Source organism: Panthera tigris, chromosome C2 (assembly GCF_018350195.1).
Source record: "Panthera tigris isolate Pti1 chromosome C2, P.tigris_Pti1_mat1.1, whole genome shotgun sequence".
NCBI classification, from domain to species: Eukaryota; Metazoa; Chordata; class Mammalia; order Carnivora; family Felidae; genus Panthera; species Panthera tigris.
The window spans coordinates 18,279,799-18,294,617 of record NC_056668.1 but is presented as its reverse complement, the minus strand read 5'-3'; the positions used below and the strand labels follow the sequence as shown (position 1 = coordinate 18,294,617).

The window sequence follows — 14,819 nt, the reverse complement described above, 5'->3', positions numbered from 1 at the left end:
CCATGAACTGCGAGATCATGACCTGAGTGAAATCAAGAGTCGGATGCTTAACTGACTGAGCGCCCCAGGCACACCCCCCCCCCCGTATAAAAATTATTAGTGAGATATTTGACATCCTTTTTTACACTTTGTCTTCGAAGTTTGTTGTGGATATTATGCTCACAGCACATCTCAATTCAGAGCACACACATTTCAAGTGCTCACTGGCCACATGTAGCTGGTGGGCATCATAGTGACAGTATGGGTCCAAGTGGTCATGATGAGGATGTAAATGTTGCACGATTTCTATAGGACATTTTTTCCAGAATACAAATGTACTGTAATACTGTAATATATTCAATCTTTTATGTGTATATATGTGTGTATATACATATATATATATACACACATATATACACGACTTATCCTTTGTTAACTTGACATATAGAACATAACCAATTAAAAATTATTTTGATACCATTGCGTTGCTATCCACTCTACCGAAATCATTTTAAAGTCATACTTAACGTGCAATATTCTTTGCAGTCACTCTGAATTTGCTATGCTTGCCTTGGACATCTTTATGTAAGTTCGTGAGGACAAAGCTACTAAGTACCCATCAGTTATAATATTTTTATTAGGACTGTCCAGCCAGGTATGGCTATATCCAATTAGGTTCTTATCTAATCCAATATAGCTTGTCCATAAAAGTGTCACGAGAGTCTTAGTCATACGCTCTGTTAAAGTCCAAAAGTGCCACGCCAGCCACACTTATCTAATAAAGGTTAGTCTGGCAGGCATTTCCCAGTAAGTCTGTGCCAGCTGAAGCTTCCAGAGATCCCTGCTTCCTCTTCTGTGTGTCCTTACGCCAGCCTTTTAATCTTTTGGTCTGCATGCTTACTCTCATTTATGTGGAGGGAGTCTTTTCTTATTTTCTGATAGTTGAAGTTACTGACTTCAGAGGAGAAAGGAAAACAGGAAAATGAACAACCACCCGCCGTTTGATGGTAGCAAAGCTGGGTTTGATTTATTGGACCTGAGTTTAGTATTCTAAAATATTACAAGCAAGAAGGAGTTTGCATTTCATGAAAGACCACATGACAAGAGACTGGCCAATGTGCTTTCAAAATGGCCAAAGGGGGGGGGGGATGGAGGATGATGTCTAGATAAAAGTGCACCAAGGAAGAGGAGAAAGGAGCGTGAGAAGTAGCAGAAAAACAGCACCCTCAGACATCCTCACGTAAAAATAACAGGACGTAGATTAACGAGTCAAACTTCAGGGGTGCCTCTGATGTCTACATGCCACAGTTGATGGTGTAAGACATAAAAGCAATTTGATATTTTATTTACTTATGTTTCATGGATAATATTTTTATTACATTAGCTGAATCAAATACATTGGCACATTGTCAGCTGGTCTGTCACTGGGACATCGGCTGCCCGGATTGCTTTAACCACCTCTTGGTGTCTCAGCGAAGAATGCCTGTCTCCACCACAGGTACTTGCTGCGGCTGAGATCGCCTTGGGCACACTGACACTCTTGGTTGCTCAGTGAGGCTGTCCTTCTGTGTTTGACTTGGATTTCCACCTCTGGTACGTGCTGATCTGTAGTCTGTCTCAGGTGTCAGTGGTCCCTGGTGCCCTCCATTGTGCTGCTGGCCACTCCTCAGAACAGACCGTCGGGCACCTCTGGCGACCACTCCGCTCCCGCAGTCTGACGTTTTTACACAGGAAAGTTCATGTGGCTTTAAGATGCACCGAGTCCTGCTGGAATAGGACTGACGACTAGCATTAGGAGCAAAAGCATAGCTCTTTTACAAAAGAAACTGACTTGAGAGTATGCTATTGCTTGCTCAGCTAGAACAAGATTTAAAGGCTCTCTCACCAAGCAGACAGGTTGAGTAGGCACAGACCCAGGAGAACTCTTTGTCATTGTCCAGGCCATTAGGGCAGGATTTTAAACCAGAATCCTCATATCACTGTTCCACTCTGGAACACCAATCAGGTTATTTGTCTTCATCAGCCGTTCCATACTCTCCTTCTTTATTACCTCTCTTGGGCTAGTTTTATTTCTGTTCCATTCTAGACTTTGAGGACACGAATTGTAAATAGAGCACAGATACTGCGAATCACACACATCTTCAACCCGGGTCTGTCAGTTCCCACGTAGTGGTACCAGGCAATTAGCGAGGCTTGGTCTCACATCTTCCTCTGTGAAATGAAGTAATGCAGCCTACCTCCTGGGGTTGTTATGAGGCTTAGTGATGACAGATGCCGAGCGCTGGGCACACGATGGGCATTCAATAAATGGTGCTTTGGTATTGAAACTGTGGATGTGGCACAGACAAGGACTTATCTGGTTCAGCTGGTTATCATACACGCACACACACACACACACACACACACACGAAAGAAGAGTTCATGATGTGATAGTTGGCTAAAAACAGGCTGAGTGTTAGTGAGCTGTGGTTGGGGCCTTGGAAATGTGCAAGGTAGAAATGAGGGTAAGAGACTGGGACATCTTTAGCAAATACCTGAAATGAATCTTGTTAACATGCTGGGAGGATTCTGATGGCAGCCTATAGTCTGAGATGTTTTCAACCTCTCTCTCTCTTCTCGCTCTCTTTTTCTTTGTCACTTTTTAACAGCTTCATTGAGGCATAATTTAAACACAATACAATTTACAACTTAAAGTGTACACTTTAGGGGCACCTGAGTGGCTTAGTCTGTTGAGTGTCCAACTCTTGCTTTCAGCTCAAGTCATGATCCCAGGGTTGTGGGATCAAGTCCCGCATGAGGCTCTGTGTTGCCTGCTTAAGATTCTCTCTCCCTCTCTCCCTCTACTCCTCTCTCCTGCTTGTATACACACACTCTCTCTGTCTCTAAAAATGATTAAAAAATTAAAATTCACTTTAATGGTTATTAGTATATCACAGATATGTGCAATCATTGCTCCAATTTTAGTACATTTTTGTCATCTCTAAAAAAAAAAAAAAAACAACCCTCACTTCTCTCTGTCTCCCTGTCTCTCTGCCCCTCCCTCACTCACAGTCTCTCTCTCTCAAAAATAAATAAATAACCTTAAAAAGCCCTCATATCCTTGGGGTGCCTGCATGGCTCCATCGGTTGGCTGTCCGACTTCAGCTCAGGTTATGATCTTGTAGTTCGTGAGTTTGAGCCCCGCGTCGGGCTCTGTGCTGACAGCTCAGAGCCTGGAGCCTGCTTCAGATTCTGTGTCTCCTTCTCTCTCTGCCCCTCCCCTGCTCACACTCTGTCCCTGTCTCTCTCAAAAATAAATAAATGTTAAAAAAAAAATTTTAAAAAGCCCTCATATTCTTTACCTATCACCTTCCACCCCTACCAGCCACAAGCAGCTGCTAACCTACACTCTATCTTTGTAGATTTCCCTGTTCTGGACATCTCATGTGAATGGCATCATGTAATATGTGGTCTTTTGTAACTGGCTTCTTTCACTTAGCATAATGTTTTCAAGGTTCATCCATGCGGTAGAATGTTCCAGTACTTCATTCCTTTTTATGGCCAAATAATTCTATTGTATAGATTCCTACATCTTGTTTATCCATTTGTCAGTTGGTGGACATTTGGGTTGTCTTCTCCCCTTTTGTCATTATGAATAATGCTGCAATATCATTTGTGTACCAGTTTTTGTGTGGATGTATGTTTTTATTTCTGTTGCATCTATATCTCAGGGTGGAATTGCTGGATTGCAGCCTTCTTTTGTGCTCCTATCCTTGGGACGGGAAAGAGTTAGTCATTCTACTGTTATCTCCCTAAAATACTTCCCTGTGAGCAACTTTTGCTTATCAAGTAATGTTCCCGCTCCTCAGCAGCTTTGGTGGGCACTTTGGGTTCCAGGCTCTTCAGGATCTAGACAGAACCTGACAGTAGGGTAACTACTTTTTTCTGCAGCAAACATAATTGTAGACTCCATTATACAGGAAAGCAAAAATAGCCCTTAACCTGCATCTTTCTTGGTTATTTAAGAAATAAGAAATAAACTGCCATCATTTCTCAGCTCCTATTATAAATACCTCTATAACCTCTCATACAAGCTTCTTTTTTTATTTTTTTAAAAGTTTATTTATTTAAAAACTGAGAACAAACTGAGGGTTGATGGGGGTGGGAGGGAGAGGAGGGTGGGTGATGGGTATTGAGGAGGGCACCTTTTGGGATGAGCACTGGGTGTTGTATGGAAACCAATTTGACAATAAATTTCATATATTGAAAAAAATAATAAAAAATAAAAAATAGCATCTCAAAAAAAGTTTATTTTTTTTTATTTTGAGAGGGAGAGAGAGAGAGAGAGAGACAGACAGACAGAGGGTTGGGCAGGAAGGAAAGGAGAGAGAGAATCCCAGGTAGGTTCCGCATTGTCAGCATAGAGCCCAGTGTGGGGCTTGAATTCACAAATTGTGAGATCATGACCTGAGCTGAAACAGAGTCAGATACTTAACCAACTGAGCCACGCAGGCGCCCCTCTCATAGAAGCTTCTTTCACTGCTTATTCATGCACTCATATTTGTATTCATTATTGTGCTCATTCATTCACTCACTACAAATTTATTAAACACCTACCTTCTGTCAGTCACTGTACTAGACTTGATGGATATAAAGATATTTAAGACATGCACTTCTTATTGGAGAGAAATACACATAAATAGGTTGTTATAATACAATATGGTACTGGTGAAATGTCCGTAATCCATCTTGGGGTTACTGCAGAAGGCTTACTGAAATACAGAGATGTAGAACATGGATATAGAGATAGTTTAGGGAACTTTCCAGGAAGAGAAATTGGTGTAAACAGATGCAGAAGAAAGAAATATGGTACGAATAATTCGGTATTGCTGGATTATAGCGTGCTTCTGGGACAAAGAATCTTCAGAGGGAAAATATAATTGCTTAATGTGTGGCCTGCCGGTAGGAATTAATCATTAAGAGAACAAAGATTATGCAGTGATTTACAAGTCCCCACTAAATAGCTGTGTGATATCAGACAAGCCATTAACCTCTCTGTGCCTCATTTGTTATCAAATGTTGAGTGGGAAATACACTTTATGGATATCTCCTTTCTAAAGTGACCCATGAATTGCTAAAACAAAATTAAAGTCCTAATGAACTTTCTAATATTGTCCCAAATATAGCCAAGGCTTGGACAGATACAACTATATAGAATGGAGGAGATATGTCATAGATTGGATTCCAGATTAAACAGATTGAAGTAAAGGACTCTGAAATAAGGAAGCAGATGAATTTGGAACCTGGCTTGGTGCCCCACTGATGCCAACTGCCTACAGAAGAAAATTTCCAAACCCCAATTTCAAGTCTGCTCTTATCCTTCTCCAGCTCCACCCTTCATGAGTCATGAAAAGGACACACCTTTTATCTGACTTCAAATCCTCCCCTAATAGTTGTTTTGGAACACTTGAGGCATCTCGGCAGATTGTGGATTGTAGATCATTGTAAGCTATGTAGCTATCCCATAGTACTCAGTACTCATTTCTTCATAGATAAAGTGGTGGCTACCTTCTCCTGTAAAATTTGGATATTTCTATGTCTTTAAGATCATACAGGAGGAGCACACCTGGGTAGCTCAGTTGGTTAAGTGTCCAACTTCAGCTCAGGTCATGATCTCACAGTTCTCGAGTTCCAGTCCTGTGTCGGGCTCTCTGCTATCAGCACAGAGCCAGCTTCAGATCCTCTGTCCCCCTCGCTCTCTGCCCCTCCCCTGCTGGTTCTCTCCCCCCACCCTTTCTCATTTATTTCTCTAAATAAATAAATGGCAAACTTAAAAAAAAAAAGATATAGGAAACTCTGTAAGGACTGCATCACATTTTATTCTTAGATGTATGCTAGCAGTGGTCATTTAGTTCCTCTCTCCCTTTTCGAAACCTATACAGCTTTATTTTTTTATCTTCATTTACTGTCTCTAGCTCAGCACCTCCATACACAAGCAAAGAGAATAGAAAGAGCCACAGCAGCTCTTTAAGTTTGACATGTGCCTACCTCCAGAGCCTCTGCTTTTATCCATCACCCCATATTGATAAAGCTATAAGGAAGACCAGGAGTAGCTTTGATGCCCAAACAGAACTGTCCCCAAATAATGGGCTCAGTCGTAAGCGTACATAAGCACAAGAGGGAAAGATTTCTGATTCTTCCATCCACTTGATCTATCTGAGAGGTTGTCTTCCTTCTTTAATAGTTATCCCCATGAAAGAGGAACAAATACTGAATGGCATGGAACATGATGGAACCTGCAAGACACTAAATGTAAAGGGCATAGAAAGAACAAATTAAAGGTACACTATGACGTTGGAGGAAAGGTTTAATTAAGTAACTAATACCTATGTTCTCAAGTTGCTCTAGGATCACTTAGTAGTACACTCTCCTTTAGTACTTCTTCAGAAGAGCCATTGCTGACGTGGGTGCATTGTGATTAATAAAGGGAGACCTTCCCCTGGTGAAAGTGAAATTTCCATCATTGCTGGTAAAGCTGCTATTCATTTTCGAGTCACAATTACCACCGTTTGTGACCTCAAAATTTTAAAGTTGCATAATCTGAAATTTCCATGGTGGCTGTTGTTCATGGAATGTGATTTCCAGAACTGAACGCCTAGGATAAGGCTGTTTGGAATTTAAGGTTTTAGTACAAGCACCACTTACGCATTTTATTTTCATCTGCTTCATCAGTCTTTAGTTGTCCAGTGGTGGGTTACCAAGTTACTTCAGTTTTATTATTTTACAGAAAATGTTTTACATATGGAAAACATGATTTATATGTATATTACCAAGACAATGAAAGTAGACCATCAATCCATAGGAAGTTCTATTTTCTTTGGGAAATTAAATATCAGAAGGAAACCCACTGGGAGGCTTCCCTCCGTTCCCTCTGCCCTGCTGTTGTGTGAGCTGTTAATGGCTACAGCTGCCCAACTTGCCCATTTGCCTCAGGGTGGGACAATTTTTGTGTGTTACTCTTGTTTCCAAACTCCCGGTAGGATCAAGCTGAGCCTAGACTTCAGCTGTAACTACATCTTTGCTTTGCTTCATTCCCACCTTATCCTGCTTCCTTCACATCTTTACAAGTTTCTTCTGAAACACTCCCTCCATAAATCACTTGTGTAAAGATCTTTATCTCAGACCCACCTCAAGAAACCCCATCTGAGACTCTATGTGAAAACACTCATTAGTTTCAAATGAGGGTAAATATAAAAAAAAATTAAAATAAAACAAAGCAATAGAAACCATTTTTGGAAAAAGGAACTTTACAAAGTATTAAAGGATATCCATCTAAATTTATAAAAATATGCATAGATGTTTGGAAAGTTTGACATATAGTGACAGAGTAATGTGAATATTATATCCAATGATTGACATTCAAGTAATTGAAGCACAGAAAGCCAAAAGTTGTCCATAGATGACTCCCATCAAGAACAAGTGTGTACATCTATGAACTTACATTTAATGATCATGACCCTGTCAGCTACATCCTGTTTGACATTTACAGAAAGAAGTGTAATAATGGATTGATGAATTCATTAGCATTATGAATCATGTAAAAACAGAATCTTTAATGCACTTTATTAAGTGTTGACTGTTGGTTTGGAGAGGACAAAGATTACAGAAGTTTTAAATTGTGTTCTCAAAGGGCAATGAAATTGGAACAATCATATTTTACCCTAAATGATCAAGGGATAAAACTCACATCTGTCTGTAATATTGTCATCTCTCTGGACTCCCATCTGTCCAGAGGAGTTTATGTAAGTCCAGAAAAGCACAAAACTCGGGAATGAGCAGAAGGGGAAATGCCAGTTGCTGAGTCAGACACTGGATGAGAAGTTCTGTCCTGATTTTTCTAAAGAAAAAGACAACAGATTTGAGCTTGAGGCTCATTCATTTATTTATTCAACCCATATTTAAGGAGCACCTCTTCTGTTCTGGGGTCCCATGCTTGTTGCTGTGGTTATAGACATGAAAAGGCAGAAATGAGCTCCCAAGCCAAATTTGCTGCTGTAATCATGCCTGGTCTGACTTCCATCCTTTTTGCAAATGATTTCTGGAATTTATAGGCTCTGTCTACATTTTTGTGGTTTCCTAGGGCTTTCAAATATTTAACAATGTCTAAGCCTTTCCCGATTGCCTTAAACTCCTCTGTTAATTTATATTCCAGAATTGTCACAGGGAAAATTGGATCTATTGCCTTTACCCCTCCCCTAAATAATCCTGCAGTTATGACGATTTAATGTATGAGTATTTGTCTTTAAATATTATGTGTCTTAATTGTTTTTTCCTGAAAAAATGAAAATGCTACTTATATCGTTGGGAGTTTGATGCTAAAGGTTAGCATCCATGCTGTAAAGTTCTTCAAGACTTTGGACACAAGAACTCCCATGTTTAAGAGATTAGTCAGTCCATCCTGTATCATGTATTAGATTTTGATGTCTTGATTTATTTATTCTATTCAGTCCTTAACCCATCTATAGTTCAGTAATCATAGCAACTAGTATTTGTGAATATTTTTCATGACATCTGATTTGTCACAACTTTGAGGATTTTATCTTAGTAAGTTCAATGTTTTAATAGTGTGTGAGTTTTGCTGAGTACAGCATTTGGAATTCTGAATAAGTAGCTGAAAGTTAACCTCCTATAGAACAGGGGTTTGGTCCAGTGTGCTAATATAGCTTGTTACATTTTGGTGAATATTTTGAACACATTTTGAGATAAATCGATGGGAATAAATTTCTCAAGTAGTTTAAAGAAAATTATTTATGATGGTTCTTTCATCTGTTAATGGACGAGTGTTATTTTTCTCTTAATGATATAAGGATTTTTATCTTAATTTTTAAATAGAAGTATGTAAATGAAATTTGGACTTGGGGAACCACTTTGAATTTCCATTAAGTGTCTTTCTTTTTATAAAACCACACTGAGAATAAATCTTACACTGCTGTGCCTTATATTTATATTAGTGTATAAACAAATTCTTTATATAAATTATCTTCATCATTAGACTCTTACCGGTGTGCTTGTGCCTGTGTCAACTTAATGCTCATGAGTATGCCTCCTACTCAGATCTATGGGCTGTTGGATTTTTAAAAATCCATTTGGATCAAGTAGACTCTCTACAGAAGAGTAGATACCTAATTGAAAAGAAAAGCAATATTTTATCTGATGTGACCAAGAATTCTTTTTTTTTTCAATATTCAATCTCAGAAAATTAACTAATGAGGAATAATTATATTACTTATCAACCTTCTATTCATTTTACCACATTGTTAAAGCTTATATTCTGCAAATAATTCGCAAAATGAAACAATGGGCATAAATTACATACCTTAAGAAACATTCAGAATTCAAATAGTTATAACCTGATTCATAGTTCATTTGTTAATTTCTTTTTTTTAATGTTCGTTTATTTGAGAGAGAGAGAGAGAGAGAGAGAGAGCGCGAGCACAAGCAGAGGAGGGGCAGGGAGAGAGGGGGACAGAGGATCTGAAGTGGGCTCCATGCTGACAGCAGAGACCCCGAAGCTGAGCTCAAATCTGCAAACCATGAGATCACGACCTGAGCCGAAGTCAGATGCTTAACTAACTGAGCCACCCAGGTGCCCCTCATTTGTTAATTTCTAAGAAAATTAATTTCAAAGTAAATAATTTCTAAGAAAAGCCTTAATAAACAAAATAATTTAATCTTGAAGTAGCAAAAGTATGTTACATTTTATAGATTCCATTTACTGCTTCCTCGGTCCATACATTTCTACTATTGTTTACTGATTCATTGGTATCCTCTAAATAGCTTGAATTTTTAATATGATTCATATTACTCGGGTTGGTCCTCAGGTGTGCATATCAGAAGACAAACACAGAAATAGCCAAAAATTAGCAAGCTTTTTATCACTCCCAATGAAGAATATATCTTCTTATCAGGTACAAAGAATTTTGGACCCCCAAATCCATTTGGAAGCAAGCTGTCAACATCATACCCCATGACCCCAGAATACCTCCATAGCCAACAAACAAAGACACTTTACCAGAGAACCATCAAAATCAGGAAATTAACATTGCTATATTACTATCATCCATTCCTCCATCCCATTCAAGTTTCCCCAGTTATTTCAATAACGCCCATCTTAGTAGAAAGATCCAGTTTAGAATAATGCACGTATTTAACTGCGCTGTCTCTTTAGACTCTGTAGGTTTAAGAAAGTCTTCAGTCTCCTTAAATCTCATAAATTGGACACCTTTAAAGCTTAAGGACCAGTTATTTTGTGGAATGTCCTTCAATTTGGATATGTCTGGTTTTGCCTTGTGATTAAATTAATACATCTTTGGCAAGAATATTATAAAAGTGATGCTGCTTTCTTTTCATCGCATCTTGGCAGAGGTGCAGGATTTCGAGCTGTCCAATTACTGTTGATGTGCACTTTGATAACTAGGTTAAAGTGGTTTCTGCAGGTTTATTCACAGTACAGTTACTCACTCTTTGTAGCTAGTAAGTATTTCATGGGGAGGTACTTTAAAACAGTGTAAGCATTTCATTCCTCTTCAGATTTTGAGTTATTCACTTATTTGTTTATGTTTTTATAGACTCATGGTCTGCTGTTTTATTTAATGGACTAAAATCTACTACTATATTTCTTTTGATGCTAAAATTGTTGTGGGAGCCACTTTGATTGTTTCTATATTCTTTTGATGTGTCTCCATTATTCTTTGAGCATTTCTTTACTTTCCAGCATAATAAAACATTCTAGTCTCATCTTATACTTTTCCTGTCCCATCCTAGTATTCGTCATTTTTCTAAGGAATCTTGTTCCTTCTAGTGAGAATATTTAGAAGCCAAGGTTTGGATGGTAAATGTGCTCATTGCTATTGGGGCATCACTTCTTCCAGACTATCTCAGAGGGTAAAACTAAAGAGCATATGAAAGTAAACATATGTGCACAGATATATTTGTTTCTTTTTAATTTTTTTTAATTTTTAGTTTTATTAAAAAAATTTGTGTGTGTGTTTATTTTTGAGAGAGAGAGAGAGAGACAGTGTGAGTGGGGAGGGGCAGAGAGAGAGGGAGACACAGAATCCAAAGCAGGCTCCAGGTTCTGGACTGTCAGCACAGAGCCCGATGTGGGGCTCAAACTCAAGAACTATGAGATCATGACCTGAGCCGAAGTCAGACACTTAACGGACTCAGCCACCCAGGCACCCCCATTTTTTTTTAAGAGAGAAAGAGAGTGTGTGTGTGCATGCACAAGCAGGAGAGGGGTGAGGGGCAGAGAGAGAGGGAGACAGAGGATCCAAAGCAGGCTCTGTGCTGACAGCAGAGAGCCCAACGCCGAGCCCTGCGTGGGGCTTGAACTCATGAGCCGTGAGATCATGACCAGAGCCATTAGAGGCTTAACTGACTGAGCCACTCAGATGCCCCAATTTCTTACTTTATCTAGCAGATAGATTGAAATCCGTAAGTTCATACCAATACCTTCAATTTCAACTTATCACCTTTGAGTTCTTTCTATTTTTTTTTCCATTTCAATATTTGTATGTTTCTTCTCTGACAGTGAGAAACCCAGCTCCGGTTATACGGAATATATTTGCTTATTTGCTTATTTGGTCACACCCCTGTATGTAACCACACTTCCATTGCCCCAGCCCTGCACCAGGCTGTCCTTGCTCTTCTAGGCTTTGACACCCCACCCTGGATAACCTTCCTGGACAGATGTCCTCACTGCCTTCTGCTCGTGGTACCCTGAGCTGAGCCATTCAGCTCCCCATGCCCCCACCCCTGCTGGCCTGTTTGCCTATTTTGCTGTGCCCTAATTTATTGGGTTCATGATTAAATCCTCCAGGAAAGAAACAAATGGAAAGGGAACCACCAGTCATTAGCTTTATTAAGTGCCAAATTTCTAAAATAAATAATTTAATGTATTATTATTATTATTATTATTATTATTATTATTTAGTATATTGTGAAGAGAAGGATGGCGTATTTCTGGAAAGGGAGGGGTTTTTTGTTTGTTTTTGGAGGTTTTTTTTTTTGTTTCTTTGTTTGCTATTAGTTTATAAAAACAGTGTGGGATGAAGGATATGCTTTGCTGGCAAATGACTTGCAGCACCATGGAAGAAAGAGCCTTGATCAATGGTTTCAAGGGGGTAGAGGTGAGTCACCAATACAGTTTCAAACAGATGGAGTTTTAGGGCCCATTTTCCCTCCTTCAGTCTTTTTTATGATGGTTCCTTTTTTATTTTTATTTTTATTTATTTTTTTGCTGCTTAGAAATGGTCCTAGAGTTTGTGGTTGTGAGGGACTGATCTTTCGATATCATCAGAGTTAACACTCTTAATATTTTCCTGGTATAAGCCATTTTAACTCGTTTGTTACTTCGCTAAGTCACAGAGTACCAAACACATTTCATATGAGAGATGGGCATTGGCTTCCTCAAAATATAATTGCAAAATATAATAAAACAGTGAGTAAGACGGGAGCATAGCAAAGTTACCTTCACACAGAAGCTGGTGGTGGTGGAATTTCTCAGAAGGAACCACAGGGGGCGTTTGCCTAGGACTCCAGCATTAACACCCCACCAGGTCATGTCACTGATCAATAGTTACTTCTTTTCTGAGCATCAACATGCCTTTAAGATTTGCTCTAGTCTATTGGCTACATGCAGAATGCCATGAATGAAATAAGCCTGAACAGAACTCACACAATTGTTACAGTCTATCATGGCAAATTCTGCTTTAGAGAGATTTTTGACTTGATGGACCATTGATTTAATAAATCAAAAGGAGTTTCTTAAAGCCCTTGTGTTTTATCAGCTTGCTGCAGTTGCCTTGCAGGCTCAATGAAGCCATCTTTCCGGACACCTGGGAGGTGACCGATGTCTCTTCTTGATGAACTGCTATGGCTTCTTCTTTCGGTTTTTCATTCCGTGAAGGAGAGACCACTTTTTGACTTTTTATTGAAGGCCACTGCTAAAAAGTGCTTCTATTTCACTCTGTGGAATACTTGAGGTGATTTTTTTAAATGTTTATTTATTTTTGAGAGAGACAGACAATGCAAGTGGGTTAGGAACAGAGAGAGAGGGAGACACAGAATCCAAAGCAGGCTCCAGGCTCTGAGCCGTCAGCGCAGAGCCCCATGCGGGGCTTGAACTCACAGAGCTGTGAGATCATGACCTGAGCCGAAGTTGGAAGGTCAACCGACTGAGCCACTCAGGCACCCCAGAATACTTGAGGTGATTTTTAAGGCATTCTTCAAGGAAATGTTAATACTTAAGGGAGGAATGGCTTAATATTCTAGTTGGAGCTGGGAGACCTAGGTTTGTTTTTGTTTTGTTTTGCTTTTGTTTTTGCTTTTGTTTTTAGTTTCAGGTGTAGGATTTCATGATTCATCACTTACACACAATACCCAGTGCTCATCAACGAGCGTTCCTTAATACTCATCCCCCACTTAACCCATCCCCCCACCAACCTCCCCTCCAGCAAGCCCCAATTTGTTCTCTGTAGTTAAGACTCTGTTCTCTGGTTTGCCTCCCTGTCTTTCTTTCCCCCATGTTCATCTCTTAAGTTTCTTAAATTACACATATGAGTGAAATCAAATGGTATTTTTCATTGCCTGACTGACGTATTTCACTTAGCAGAATACTTTTTAGCTCCATCCATGTCATTGCAAATGGCAAGACTTCGTTCTTTTTTTAATGGCTGAGCAATATTCCATTGTGTATACATATCACCTCTTCATTATCCATTCATCAGTTGAGGGACATCTGGACTCTTTCCGTAATTTGGCTGTTGTTGATAATGCTGCTTATAAACATCGGGGTGCAGATATCCCCTCAAATCAGTATTTTTGTATCCTTTGAATAAGTACCCGGAAGTGCAACTTTTGGATCCTAGGGTAGTTCTATCTTTTTTTAAATGTTTATTTATTTTTGAGAGAGAGAGAGAGAGAGAGAGAAAGAGTGAGTGAGGGAGGGGCAAAGAGAGAGGGAGACGCAGAGTGCGAAACCGGCTCTAGGCTCTGAGCTGTCGGCACAGAGCCCAACACGAGGCTCGAACCCGTGAACCATGAGATCATGACCTGAGCCAAAGTTGGATGCTTAACCAACTGAGCCACTCAAGCACCCCAGGGTAGTTCTATTTTCAACTTTTTGCGTAACCCCCATACTGTTTTCCAAAGTGGCTGCACCAGTTTGCATTCCCGCCAGCCATGTAAGAAGGTTTTCTTTTCTCTGCCTCCTTGCCAACATCTGTTGTTTCCTGTTGTTAGTTTTAGCCATTTTGACAGGTGTGAGGTGATATCTCATTGTGGTTTTGATTTGTATTTCCCTGATAATGAGTGGTGTTGAGTATCTTTTCATGTGTCTGTTAGCCATCTGGATATCTTCTTGTGTCAAACGGGGAGACCTAGATTTGAATATGGACACAGTTACCTACTAGCAGTGTGGCCTCAGTTTCCTCATTTGTAAAATAGGGCCTTATCATTATCTCACAAAGTTTTTTGTTGAGCCTCAGTTAAAATAAATAAAGTCAAATCATTTCAATACTTGAAAGTGCTGTGCAAATGTAGGGCACTATTAGTATTTTGTAAAAAAAAAATCATTTATTTAAACGTAAAACAATTCACTAAGAAAGAATCCAAACGAAAGTGAACTAATAACGTAAATAAAATTACCTTAAGAACTGTTGACAGGAGCGCCTGGGTGGCTCAGTCGGTTAAGCATCCGACTTTGGCTCAGGTCACGATCTCACGGTCTGTGAGTTTGAGCCCCGCATTGGGCTCTGTGCTGACCGCTCAGGGCCTGGAGCCCGTTTCAGATTCTGTGT

General features: G+C 39.6%; 1 protein-coding gene and 1 pseudogene across 1 annotated transcript in view; one reads left to right on the top strand and one right to left on the bottom strand.

Moving 5' to 3' along the window:
• Positions 1–14,819, top strand: part of LOC107180831 — a 99,347-nt gene that overhangs the window by 13,903 nt on the left and 70,625 nt on the right. The window lies entirely within an intron of this gene.
• On the bottom strand, positions 1,430–1,627 carry LOC107180829 (annotated as a pseudogene).